The 14,163-nt window shown below is 32.8% G+C and overlaps 1 long non-coding RNA gene across 1 annotated transcript in view; it reads left to right on the top strand.

Annotated features, from left to right (window-relative positions):
* The first annotated feature begins 1,307 nt into the window (after nt 1-1,307).
* The window catches only part of LOC145292367 (uncharacterized), a 208,023-nt gene continuing 195,167 nt past the window's right edge, over nt 1,308-14,163 (top strand). Inside the window, exon 1 of the long non-coding RNA XR_013869587.1 lies at nt 1,308-1,835. This is a non-coding gene — a long non-coding RNA (uncharacterized LOC145292367). The remainder of the gene's footprint in view (nt 1,836-14,163) is intronic.

Genomic DNA, 14,163 nt, shown 5'->3' with positions numbered 1-14,163 from the left:
CCATATTTAGTTATATATATATATATATATATATATATATATATATATATATATATATATATATATATATATATATATATATCCACAATAACTGCCTGGCATTTTGCATTTTAAAATAGCGGATTTTAATTGAAAATAAAGAAAATAAGTCAGTTTTGTTAAAATTGGTCGATTTCAGTTACTTCTACTGAATTTGGAGAAAATTTTTACATTAAAACATACGATAAAATTATAAATCGATGAACTCGATAGATGTTATTTTTACTTGTAATTATTTTTCGACTAGATCATTTTTCTTAATTTTTGGAATATTAATTTCGACATAACAAGTAAGTAATAGTGTTTTCACCTGAAATGAGTTTGTTTCAAAATCCATTAATCTGCATAAGCACCAAAGTCTTTACCGATTTAAAATGTCGTCTTGAAAATGAACAACTGCGTTTTTGAAAATTTTTATTCATACCAATACCGACTTTTGCTCTTTATAATTTGATTCTATCAACGAGCTTATAAATGCCTCGTTTGTAAAATTCTTTAGGTTTTGATGTGAAATATGAATCGTCTAAATGCTTTTGTAATCCTCGAAATAAGTTATAATCCGATGGAGCTAGTTCAGAAGAATATGCTGGATGGGACAAAACTTTCCCAACTAAATTCTGCTAGATTATTGTCAGTAGTGCAGTGTGCGGACGAGCATTATCATAATGGAAGATGACTCGCGTTCTAATTGATTAATTAATTATTTGATATAGTTGATTAAAGAATGGCGTTTTTGGACGTGAATATTGCAGAATAATACGAATGGTACTTTAATAACGTGGAAGAAAAAATTATAAATTAATAATAGTTTAAGTAATAACAATATGCATAAAATAAATTACAATAGTTTAAAACGTCCCATGTTGTGTATAGAGTTCCATTTCGATTTCATTGTTTTTTTTTAGACGTATTTAATTTGTCATAGAATCCATTAGAACCTTTTATTAACTAAGTTTACGTTACATACAATTAACAGATGAATTTTGTCTGACTGTAATTGCAAAAAAAAAAGAACTCTTCAGTCTCCCTTTTTACATTTGGGGAATGAATTACTTTGTTCCTTTTCTTATATGCAGCCATTTTCTTGCGGTGACTCGATGCCTCGTGTATATCTTAATAGAATACAGCTTATACAAGCATAATCAACCCAGACTTCTATTAAATGCATAACAATTTATTCTACTCGCCCAGAACGATTGGATAGGGATCGAACTAGAAGCCGAAACCGCGGACGCTGAAAGAAAAGGTATTTATACACGTTTCTCTATTGACGGTTTGAGCAGATATATCAAATGGACACAATCAGAGATATCCATCTGGCAATCCATGGAATTATTTCTCTCCAGCTGACCATACAGATTTGAACTGCCTTTTTTGTCGCAGAATGTCCTAATAACGAAGAAATTCTTCAATCTCCTAGTTTTACCTTCCGACAATGTTCGTGTCCTTATAGGCAACCATATTTTGCGCAGCGATTTGATTTCCGTCTTAATCTTACTAAAAATAAAAAGAGCTGTACTTATGCACTTTTGCTACTGTGCTGAAATAATAACGTTATTTTGAAAGCCATTATTAACATAGGGAGGGTGTTTTGTAACTATTCTGTGCCCCCACCGAACAATTCAATTTTTTTTAAAATATCGTGAAACTTGAAAAAAAAACTATTAAAAAATAATGTGGTAACAAAAGTGCACCAGCACCCAAAAAGCTTCTTCTTAGCCTTCTATTACAATCATTTACTGACCCAGATTTTTTTTATTCTTCGACTTTTTTTTTTGCCTTCGTTTCAAGAACACGTGAGTACCTCTGTTTTTTTCTTCGATCTTTATTTCTTTAAAGTCATTGCGATATAGAGGACCAAATAAAGATTTACATTTAAAAAGTTAATTCTTAAAGGTATTCAGGTACGGTATGAACGAATATCGCAGCTAAATTTGTCGCCAGCAAGTATTTTTATGATATAAAAACCTTAATATTCCCATGTTTCGTGTAATAATTTAAATTGGCCGCCATATTTTTTTATGATATAAAAAACTTAATATTCTCATGTTAATTCATTTAAATTGGCTGCCATATTTTTTTCTTGTTACATAAGACGGAAAAGTGCGCTGGTTGACCACCTTAAGAAGTTAGGTATTTGTTGTCGAACTTATTCTGTTTAGGGATTAATTATTTGGCAATCTATTATTTAATGAGAAGGGGAGAGTATTTTGTAACTATTCTGTATTTTAACCTAACATTCCAAATTTTTAAAAGTAAGTCTTCCGGAGGTCAACCAGCCCACTTTCACCAACAATAAAAATTACATTGGATAATAAAGGTCTTAATGTCATAAGAACCATTTGCCAGCGACAAATTTAACGATGATAGTCGTTCATATTAGCACTGAATATCCTTAGAAATCAACTTTTTAATCATTTGGTACTTTGGTTCACATTGACCTTATCTTATAATTACCTTAATGTTCATTCAATTTTAGTGTAACGGAATTTAGTTGACGAAGCATGTCCGGTACTTGTGCAATTTACAGACCACGCTGAAATAATAACCTTATCATTTAGAATTCCATTCTTAACATTGGGAGGGGGACTTTTTAACTATTCCCACTTTCACCTAATCATAAATAAACAAAAGATAACCTAAAAATTGAATTTAAGTTAAAAATAAATTTTCTAAAAATATATATATATATATTACGACCCGTAAATTTCACCAGCACTGCATGCTTATCTCGTAAGTCACTGATGTCAAAAACGAATGATTTAAGTCATTTTATAAAATAAAAAAAATATGAAAATATTGGTAATTGTACTGTGTGGGCACCCAGATTCACATATTTTGGAGAATCCAGGATTAATCATGGAAATAACTGAAACCGCTTAAGATTTAACATCCGCTTAAAATGTTAGAAAGTAAATCACACAAAACATATGAAATTCCAAGTCAGGATTAGACAAATGCTGACCCTTCGAAAAGGAATATAACACCTATTTCTTATTTCGGTTCCATCATATCCCAATTTATCGATTTCCCTATCACATTTGCAGTACCCCAATGCCCATCAAAAACGCACCGGGACTTTACTATTAACCCTAAGCGCAATCATCAACATTCCCAATAAAAATAAAAGAAAAACAAATTCTGTTCCCTGAGCACTCCAGTAGCTACGTACTCTTCAAGATTTGAATCTCCGTAAGTACTGAAAAACTTTCTATATCTATTCTGCATAATCACCGTTTTTTACTGTGCTTGGGTGGGTGGGGGAGTGAAAATAAAGGACAGGGCGGGTTTGTATTATTGTACACATAGATTCGAAAAAGTTGTCAAAAAACAAATATATAACAAATAAATGTTATCAAAGGCAAGATAAGTTACTTTTCTACCAAACTGGATATATTTTTCGTGTTTTTATTCAATGTAACATGTTTATTCAGCTCGAAAACCATACAGTGTTTACCGATGTATTGGAACATTCAAGATGGCGTCTGATTCTCTCTTTAACACGGTAAGTGTGAAAAAAGATGTTATAAATAAAAAACCGGATAAAATACTGTTAAAAACTCGCTCAATATATGTTACCGTGACATAGGTTGACATATATTCGGCGGGTTTTTAATAGTATTTTGTATAGTTTTTTTTATTTATAGCACCTTTTTCCAAACTTACGGTGTTAAAGAGGGTGTGAGACGCCATCTTGAATTTTCGAATGCATCGGTAAACACTGCATGTTTTTCGAGCTGAATAAATATGTTATATTGAATAAAAACACAAAAAATATATCCAGTTTGGCAGAAAAGTAACTTATCTTGCCTTTGATAACATTTATTTGTTATATATTTGTTTTTTGAAAACTTTTTCGAATCTATGTGTACAGTAATACAAACGCGGCCGTCCGGCATTTCCCGGTCGTAAAATACGCTTAAATATGATATTTTGATTAATGCAGATTTCATATTTATTATATTAGACCCAATATATAGTAATAATTTCAAAGGTTTAAAAAAAAAAAAAAACTCGTGCGTCACCACCGAGATTCGAAACTAAAATGTTTAGCTTACGATTTACTTTTTCGTTTGACGTTAATGCCTGAAAACAGGTTTGCTGCAGGGCTAAAAATTAAAATATGAACTAATAGCTATTACGTTACGCGTGTTTATTCGTAATGCCGTCGTTCGACCTTCACCTGGCAGATTCCATTTTTTTAATTTTCACACTTTTGTACCGATTTTTCCTTGGATAAAATCAAACAACATTTCGTAGGGGTTCGAATACCCTATATATTAAATTTCTGTTTGTAGACTGAAAACTGACGGAGTTTGGTAGGCAAATTTTTTAAACATATATATATATATATATATATATATATATATATATATATATATATATATAGAGCGAGAGAGAGAGAGGTTTGTGTTTACTGTAAACTTTTTTACACAAATATTACGCAAGTGTAAATCGTGTAGAATATCTGCATGAATATAATTACACATAATGTTGTGTCGGGGACTCGTATTAAAAGAGATGGCGCTGTTCATATTAAGAGATATGATGGGGGCCTTCATATTGAGAGAGACGGCGCGGACATATATATAATAATGATGAGGGGGGAACATTTATACAGTTCTGGGATGTTTCTTAAGGCATATTAGCGAGGAGGAGAGCTACATTTCTTGTAAGGGTTACATAAAGTTCATATTAAGATGATTAACACATTGCCTTCAATTTGTGGAATGACGACACGAAGACAACAGTTACAAAAATCGATGGTGATGGTGGACCGGTTGAATGATGATGACATCTACCTAGTTTAATGTTATTTCCTTCGCTTCCAAAAAAACTGATTCCAACTCTCTCTCTCTCTCTCTCTCTAGCAGACTCACCTGTTCTGCCTCAACTCCCCGACTGCTCTAATCTGACTAATCCTAGCTCCTATATTGAGAATTCTCTTTTTGCTATGATGTAAGATGTGTGGTTCCAGAACGTGACCAACTCACGTGGCTGACCACACGTTTGTCCAAAACCTACTTCTGCAAACAATAAAGTCTCCACTAACCTATTTTTAACCTCCCCTATTTTTTTACAATATATTTTTAATTTGTATTGTTCATTCGTTTTAGCTGACATTTTTCATTCAGTTTTCATAAAAGAACGAACAATCAATTCTTTTTACAATACAAACAATATCTAATTATTTCCAATAGAATTTAACAATAGCTAAATTTTAACATTCCAAAATCTTAACCTTGTTACAAGGTTCGAGTCTCGGCTTATCCTAATCTCATTTTCACTTATCTAATGTCCTTCTTATTTACATGGAAAGGGGACAGCCTTTCCTTTTAACATTTCTATCCTTCCCATTTTTCAAAATATGTACGCATTTTTAAATTGCAGTACACTTTTTCTCTATATCTAACTAGTAAACTAAAGATGATCATCTTATAAGAAAAGTGAAAAAGCTAATAGGGAATTAATTAAAATGAATGTTTAAAAGAATATGCAAGTTAGCTATATCTTTTGCAAATGAATGCAATTTCACGATCCATATATAGCAAATTCGGGTACTAGTTAACTTATTGATCCGTGCTAAAGTAATAACTTCATTATTCAGAAAGCCATTCTTAGCATGTGGAAGGTGTTTTGTACCTGTTCTGTACTTTAACCTCACAATTAAAAAGCAAAAACAAATATCGTAAAACTTTAATTTAAACTTAAAAATACTATTCAATAAGTGCACCAGCGCCCAAAGTTGTATTTTCTTTGTAAATAAATAGAAAAGTGTTTTTAATATGAATATTAATTTGGGGAGTAGATATCATCGACAAACATGCTATTTTGTCGAGCCATCATCTAACCTGCGATTTGTACTTTTTATTTTCAGTACAATAATTCATTTAGTAAAAAAAAAAAAAACTGTTGCTTATGAGCTTATTGTACCGCGTTATTTTTACAATAGTATTTTCAAGTTAAATTCAAATTTTACGATATCTTTTAAGTTGTTAGGTGAAAGTATAGAATCGTTACAAAAAGCCCTCCCTCAAGTAAAGAATGACTTTCTAAACTGTAAGAAATTATTTAATCATACAGGCCCTAACTACTATTGTACAAATCGATTTGATTGGTCGAATCTAGCCAGACATGTCACGTGCCTTTGGCGCCAATTTTTTATTTCCTTTTCAGTTTCTTCAGTTCCAGCAAAGGACACTTGGGCGCTAACAGTCGTGCCTTCCTTACTTTAGAACCCTGCCGTGGATGAAGTATAAACATTTGTTAAAGCCTACGAGTTGACTCGCCTATAAGACAGAATGTCTTCAACCACTTTACGGACTTTTAACCTTTCATCTTGGGTATGCAGCCTTTTTGCGTTGCTACTAACTTTTTGGGGCAATGAGGTCCCATGGAACACGGCTAACTTCAACCTTTACTTGTAATGAACTTCGACAGCATTGCAGAATGCAAAAGGACACTACGGCTCATAGAAGCAAACTACTCACTCCAAAGTTGGACGCAAGATGGCGCACTATTTTGCAATACTATCCTGTATACCAATAAAGTTTGTTATGAAGTTTACAGGTAGGGTTTGTTGTTCTGTGATTGTCTCATTTCTTGCCTTCAACAAAGAGCATCGAACATGTTAGCTAAATTCCCATCTTGCTGCAAAATAATTTCTATCAAAATAATGTTATTTCAGCACGGTAACATGAGTGCATGAGTACCAAAAGCCTTTCTCCTGCCAGAAACTTATGTAACTATTTTACTGAAGACAAAATATTAAGAATCAACTCAATCAGGTTCATAACGTTCAGTACTTTTAGGTAATTATAATAGTTTTGTTTGTAACGATTTATTTTTATTCATTTTACCCAGTTTATCGTCTGCATATGTTTTTACAAGGGGGTCGCCACTCCTCAAGGCTCAGGGGCCACTCGTAGATAAGTGTTAATGAGTGTACAGTGGTCACCAAAAAAAACAACGTAGTAATCGTTAATAGTGAAAATTGGCTAAAATTTGATTATTTAAGGAGACGACTCCCAAACTTTTTTTTATATTGGACTTCAAGATGACCATATTGTAATTAGCTGGAAAGCATGCCAGCGGAACAGAGTTCCACAAGCGGTCAGTTCTAGAAAGCAGCTTTGTTAAAAGAATTTACGTTTAGATTTAATTACAGATAGAATTGTTGATAGAGTAAGCAAGGCGAGTTTTTTTTTTTTTTCTAAAAGTTTGGCGGGGGGGGCATATATTGGAACTCAGACGAGCACTTGCCATGAAAATAACGACTTTGCCGTTAAAACTGTTGTATAAATTTATTTTGTGTTATCCATTAACCTGAAGACCCGGTTAATATTTAATTTTTAACTCCCCGTAATTGGTTTGAATATAATTCAAAATTTCGAACGTGATTTCATTAAAGCATTTTGTTGAATTGATTTCATGTGTTAGACGTAGCAATTAATACTTTATCGATGTGTCTCGTCTTCGCTTAAAGTGTTTTATTAATCATAAAGTATTTAAACAGACGTTTGATATTATTAGGGTAATTTTTCCTTCTTAGATATATTTGTTAAAGAGTGTTACACTTCGATGAAACCCCATTTTTTTATTGAATTAATGAGTAAACGTTTACTTTAACTACAACTCAACACTCGCCTTTAAATTGACTTTTATAGGTCTTCAGTATGCTGAAAACGAATATCGCATTCAAATTTGGGGCAGACAAGAAGTTTTCTGAATATTAAGACATCTTTCTTCAATGTCTTACTTAATGAACTTCAGTGGCTGTTACCATTCTTAATATGAGGAGGGACTGTTTTGTAACACGCATGCACATTAGTACTTGTTCAGTTGGCGAAACATGTGAAAACATTAGGGGTTACATTGGATAATAAAGGTCTTGATATCCAGAAAACTACTTGTATGCCCCACATTTTAATGTGATATTCGTTTTTAGCAAACCCGAAAACCTTTAAAAGTCGTCAATTTAACGATGAATGTTGAGTTGCAATTAAAATATAAAAAAAATACCAATAAAGGTGACTAAAAACAGAAAAGGGGATTTTGAAACAAACTTTAAAAAAAAAAAAACAACTAAGAAACCATTGAATTCAGATTGGCTTGGTGTTTTTATTTTATGTGGTCTGTTCTTTTTTAGACTGATCTATGATCCTATGTAGTTATAGGGGATCTACCCTCCGAGGATTGACCTTCTCGTGTTGCAGAAGGGGTTAATTCCGAGCTAATCGCCTGAAACGTCGTTTACTGGCGAACCCCTTCAAGGATGTCCAGGCATTTTTGTAGACTAGTGTCCTTTTTTGATGATCGCTTTTCAATTCCTACTTTCTCGACCTTGTGTCACATCTTCCCCTCCTGGAAAAGGAGATAAACTCTGATACACAGATCTTGACTATAGGACTTTTTATTATTACTCTATTTAATTCCGAATTAAGCGTGTTGTCACTTGGATGTAAGAGGTTACTATTTGGGATTATGTTTAACAGGTTTAACAGGTGACTATGTGGGAAGTTGAGCAGCAAGATGTCTGTTAGCATTACACATAAACTTCTACATATTAGTACAATCAGGGAAAAAGGAAACAGAGAGGGAGTTCCAAAGTCCAAGGGGGAAAAACTACTAAAGTAGAAGTCTTTCCGGAATCTGATACGCTCTTTAACATGATAAATAGAGTAAAGATATCATAACGAAAACTGAACAGTGAAAGGGTGAGATTTTGCTGCTTGTCATGTTAGTAAAGGTATGTAAGTCGAGGCGGCACAATTGCTATGAGTTTATCATAGCACATTCCATTAAACTACTTCTAAAACAGGCATAGAAATGCAATACAGAGGTTGGAGCTTGGTTAATAGCACGGGACCTATTATATTGGAGACTGTTTTTTGGACCCTGAGTTGTAGATGCATCAGTCCAGATGTGGCAACAATACTCTATACATGGTGAATGGTGACTTTGTAGAGATATAGGATAATAGCATGTGTAATTTTCAAGCACAGTAAAAGGTTCCAAGTGTTTTTTTTTTTTTTTTTTAGCAACTTTGGCGACGTCCTCAATTTTAATTAATTTCTGCCATATTATAAAGCTTTTGAGTGGCGGATATTCTGAGAATCTGCTTCAAATTAGTCGCGTTATTCTATTTTTCTTTCTTTAAGTACTTGAAATTTTAATGCGCGATATTTAAAAATAAAATTGCTAAGATGAATTTAATGCACCAATTATATTTTACTTTCCAGTTTTGATTCTTGCATATTAATCTGCAAATTACTCTTTTACATACTTAATATTCACTAATGGATTTCTTCCACACTGAAACATTTGTTAATTCTTAATGCGTTTTCTATGTTGAAAATGAATCTAAGGATGACGGCAACCTTAAATCAAATTGATCAGTTAAACATATTAAACAGCGCACAGTGATTTACGTTGTTAAATATATTAGACTTAAAAATAAAATCTTGCGGAATTTTTAATTTAGATTTGAAATCATGTATTTTCAAATAAGTTTTCGTTATATCTTTACTTTTATATCATTTTAAAGAGCGTCTTTCGCTCTATCTTAATCGTTTAAATTACAATCCTTTTAACACAATTATCTTTTCAGAACGTTAGCAAAAGTGTTGATTCTGGTGGTGCTTATTTGGATCAATAAATTTTATTTGAGCCGAAATATGTTTATCTGAATTTAAGTTAAAAACCGCAAAAAAACTTTCTTGTCTAACGAGTTTTTAAAAATTCGTCATAATGCACGAAATAGATTCGGTTAATATGATTTTAGAAGGAACGACATATCAACTCGATGTTATTATTTTTATTATTATTTTAGATAAGAATTGATAATTCGTATTCTTTGGATTATCGTTCTCATTTTGTTATTTCTACATTTACGCCGATGTAACCTCCGACCTTCTTAAGGTGTGTCTTATCGAACTCTGAAATCTTTCTAACTTTGGAATATGCATGGAATTTCGAACGAAACCTTTAATTTAATCCACAGAGATAGCATGCCCTCATTCCGTTTACTATAACATGGTAGAAGTCCTAAGTAATTCACAATTGTATTTTGAGTATCGCCTCCACTGAAGATTGAACCTTCAACCTCCTAGAAGAGTATCACTTCCAACTGAATTTTGGCAACTACTTTATCCGTTGCGGACCTGTGAAGAAGAGAAAAAAGTACTTTGTAAAATTCCGTTATAACACTTTTCTGGAGGTTGAAGGTCCAATCCTCACTGCGAGAAATACTTAACCCTTTTGGGGTTATTTAATATCGAATCTATACATTTTGATGAGTTTTTACGCGTAAATATCTTAATATCTTCAAATATTTAAAGTATCAGTGTACCTTTTTATATATAGTTTCCATATATCTTGTGACTTTGTATTTTATAACTAAGTAGTTTGTAACTGCTAGATTATACCAATAGATTAGTGTGTAGGAGGTACTATTAGTTTGAGTCTTTTTATTTTTGCTACTTCATTTATATGAGTGGGGGAATGATTGTTTCATGCCTTTTCCAGCGGTATTTAATAGAAAATATCTTCCGTTTCTTACACCCCACCCTTCATACAAAAAGACATTACTAGCCTTCCTCGACTTTTTTATTTATTTATTTTTACAAAAGTCGCCACCTATCAAGGCTCGAAGGCCACTCGACGATGAGGGTTAAAGAGTGTACGGTAGTCAATGGGGCAATATCGTAGTAATCGTTAGTTGTGGAAATTTGGTCAGTTGGATTACTTAAGAGGGCGGTTCATCAAGAACTTGTTTACGTTGGACTTGAAAATAACCATATTGTAGTCAGCTGGAAAGCAGAGAAACGAAAGAAAGTTCCACAGGCATGCAGTTCTAAGAGAGAAGCTTTGTTCATTGTATAACACTAACATAATAGCTATACGATTTTTCTAAAGTACTAACCTTGAAAATACATGCATCAAAATTTAAGCCCAATCAAAATAAAATTATATAAATAAAGCTATCTTTGTAAATTTCCAAAGCATTGGAAAAATCCTTATTTCGTGTGTTGATAAAGCATTGCTTTCTGATGAAAAAAATACTGTTCATGCAAAGCATTATTCGGATTCTGCTCTATTGAATACAATGATTAAGAGATGGTATTCTGATTTTAAATAACACAACAGGTGCTAAAGGCACAGGTTGCCCAAATTTAGCCATTGTTCCCCCCCCCTCAAAAAAAAACACTGAGCCGGTCAATGGCGTGACCGAACCGCGTGTTGCACAAATGTCCTGGAAACGGTACAAGACTGTGCCACAATGACCCGATCAATAGGATTAAGGGTATGAAGATCAATCGCTTAGATGTCTTTTGTCAGAGTTAAAGAGTAAAGGCATACGCGTACCTTAGGATTTTGGGTGTGGCTGGCTCCTTCCTTCTCTCAGGATTACATCTTCTGGTGGTTCCTCTGGCTAGAATATTCTTCAAGTTGATGACACTGTCTCGACATTTAAGATAGACATAACAAGACGTGTCTAGCTGGCCTAGTGGTTATCATACTTGACTTACTGTCTTAAAGTTTTGGTTTCGATCTCAACTCCAGTATTTTTTTTTTATTTACGAGAAGTGAACTGTTTAGAAAAAACATACTCGCATGCACGTCTTAGTTTCTGTTTTTTTTTTTTTTTTAATTTCATTTTTTTCTAAGGAATGTAACGTTACGTTTGATACTGAGCAACGCTGGGTAAATTTTAGCATATCTATGAAAGTGAGAAAGTGTGTGTGTGTGTGTGTGTGTGTGTGTGTGTGTGTGTGTGTGTGTGTGTGTGTGTGTGTGAGTGTGAGAGAGAGGACAATTCTCAACCTATATATTCGACGAATGTTGGATCTACAGACATGAAATTTTGTATATAGGGTATTCAGACATGTGGAAAAAAATGTAATCAGTTTTCGTCCGGATAAATGGCTGCTAAGAGGTTAAAATTGGTACGTGGGGGTGTTGTCGGATTTTTATCTGTTTACTGTTTCACGAATGCGCATGCATGAATCTTTTATATGACAGATTATGTTAAGAATAAGTAGATTTAAAAATGCTTTTTAAAGATTGTCAAGCTGGCCTGATGATACTTGACTGACTGTCTTTAGGTTTTGGTTTCGATCTCAGCTCGAGTATTTTTTTTTTTTTTTTACTTACAAGAAGTAAACTGTTTAGAAAAAATATATAGTACTCGCATGCACATATCTCAGTTTCTGGATGAATCAAAATAAATATTTGTGTATTTTACGACCGGGCAACGTCAGGCGGCCTGCTAGTGTATGTATGTATGTATATATATATATATATATATATATATATATATATATATATATGATTTTAATCCTGGCTTGAGGTAGTTACTACTCTAGCCACACTGAAGAGCTGTGATACAGCGAAACTGCATGTGGTTGACTATAAATGTTCCCTATCCTGGGTTAAGCATATTGGGAGTGAAATATCAAACTGCCACTAGCGCATACAGCAATGCTCTTTGTCTAAACAAATAGAGCTCAGGCGTTTGACAATGTTTAATCATTGTAATTTTACATACCCATCTTAGCAGCAGCCAAATGGCATAATGGTTAAAAGCACCGACTGTCGCCTAAGCTGTTTCAATACTGGCTTGAGGTAGTTGCTAGTCTAATCGCATTGAAGAGCGGCGATATAGCGACACGTCCTGATGACTAATATATATAATGTGTGTGTGTGAAAAACATTGATGTCGGTTGTTTTGTATTCTGATACAATTGTAAGCAAGCGAAACGATTATTTAATTGTTTTATTTTGCTTGAAGTATCTGTATGAGTTCACGGATAGATTTTACATTCTATTTGCTTGATAAATAAGGTCATATTAGTTCATTAATAGTTTTAGCTAATTGATATATAAGGGTTGTAACTTGAGAAATTATAGGGCGGAAACAAGAGTTGGGTTTATGAAATGTTTTCAGTGTCGTAATAAAGTTTATAATCACCAATCGTTTTAGAAAGATGATAATTTCGTAACATTTACGACATTATTAGATTTAATGATCTTGTGAAACTGTCGTTTTTTTATTTAAAAAAAAAAAACTTTGAAATTTCCCATGGTCATCTAAAATTGTTTCAATTTGTGAAATAATCAGATTTGTTAAGTACTGCGTACATGTTTAATTAAGTTTTTAATATTGGGCGGTTTCGGAGTTCATTTGCTGTTTCATTTATTTATTTTTTTTGTTTGTTTAATTTGAGTTAAGATTTGTTTTTAACATACATGTTATGTGGTTCAGTTTTAAGATCTTTAATTCCTGGATATAGATGGTTATTTTTTTTTTTTGTTCGTTTGACAATGTTTTAAAAAAAACAATTTGATCTTCTTTTTTTTTTTTTTTTTGCCGGTTTTATAGACCAAATATATGACAATTTGCTCCAAAATTAAAGAATTTATTTCGGTGCTCAGTGAGTATTTGGTGAGATAAACCTATGTAGAGTTGTGCTAAGGGATAAAATGAAATCTTTGTATAAAGAGTTAAGTAAAAAAAAAAAAAAAGTAAAAGACAGCTGTAAAGACACCCCAAAATACTCGCGAAAAAAAAAAGAAAGAAAAATAGAGCAAAAGAAACCCCCACAAAAACTTGTATACTGATTGAAATACTAAATGTATTATTCAAAAAATTGAAAAATAGTCTCTTCAAACAAAAAAAAACTCCTTGTTATTAATAACATTTGCCTGAATTAAATCATACTGCCTAACTAGAGTATTTACTTCTTATTTAGCTTGCTTAAATGTCTTTCTGAATAAATAGGCTGACTAGTAAGTTTACTAGACTGGTGCCATTTTTCGTTCATGAACTGAACAGAACCAAACCAGCCGCTTGCGAAATTGAAAAACGTGCTACATTATCTGCGTTCAACTTGAGATTTACTGGTTATCTGAGGAGTTCTGATTCAGATAAAGAATTTAAAAATGAATGTCTATTTCGTCAGCATTGAGTAATTTTCGAATTGCCAAATGGTGGTCCAAAATATTTTTGACGCTCGATTAGTGCAAGAAAACGACATGCTCTTTTCCTTGATCATATAATGAATCTATTTAAGCATTGTTTTTCATAAACAACAAAGTCCCGCCCAAGTGTCGCTCAAGCAA

This window comes from Euprymna scolopes, chromosome 13 (assembly GCF_053919585.1).
Source record: "Euprymna scolopes isolate OS-2025 chromosome 13, ASM5391958v1, whole genome shotgun sequence".
In the NCBI taxonomy this organism is placed as follows: Eukaryota; Metazoa; Mollusca; class Cephalopoda; order Sepiida; family Sepiolidae; genus Euprymna; species Euprymna scolopes.
This window is presented reverse-complemented; position numbering and strand designations above follow the sequence as displayed.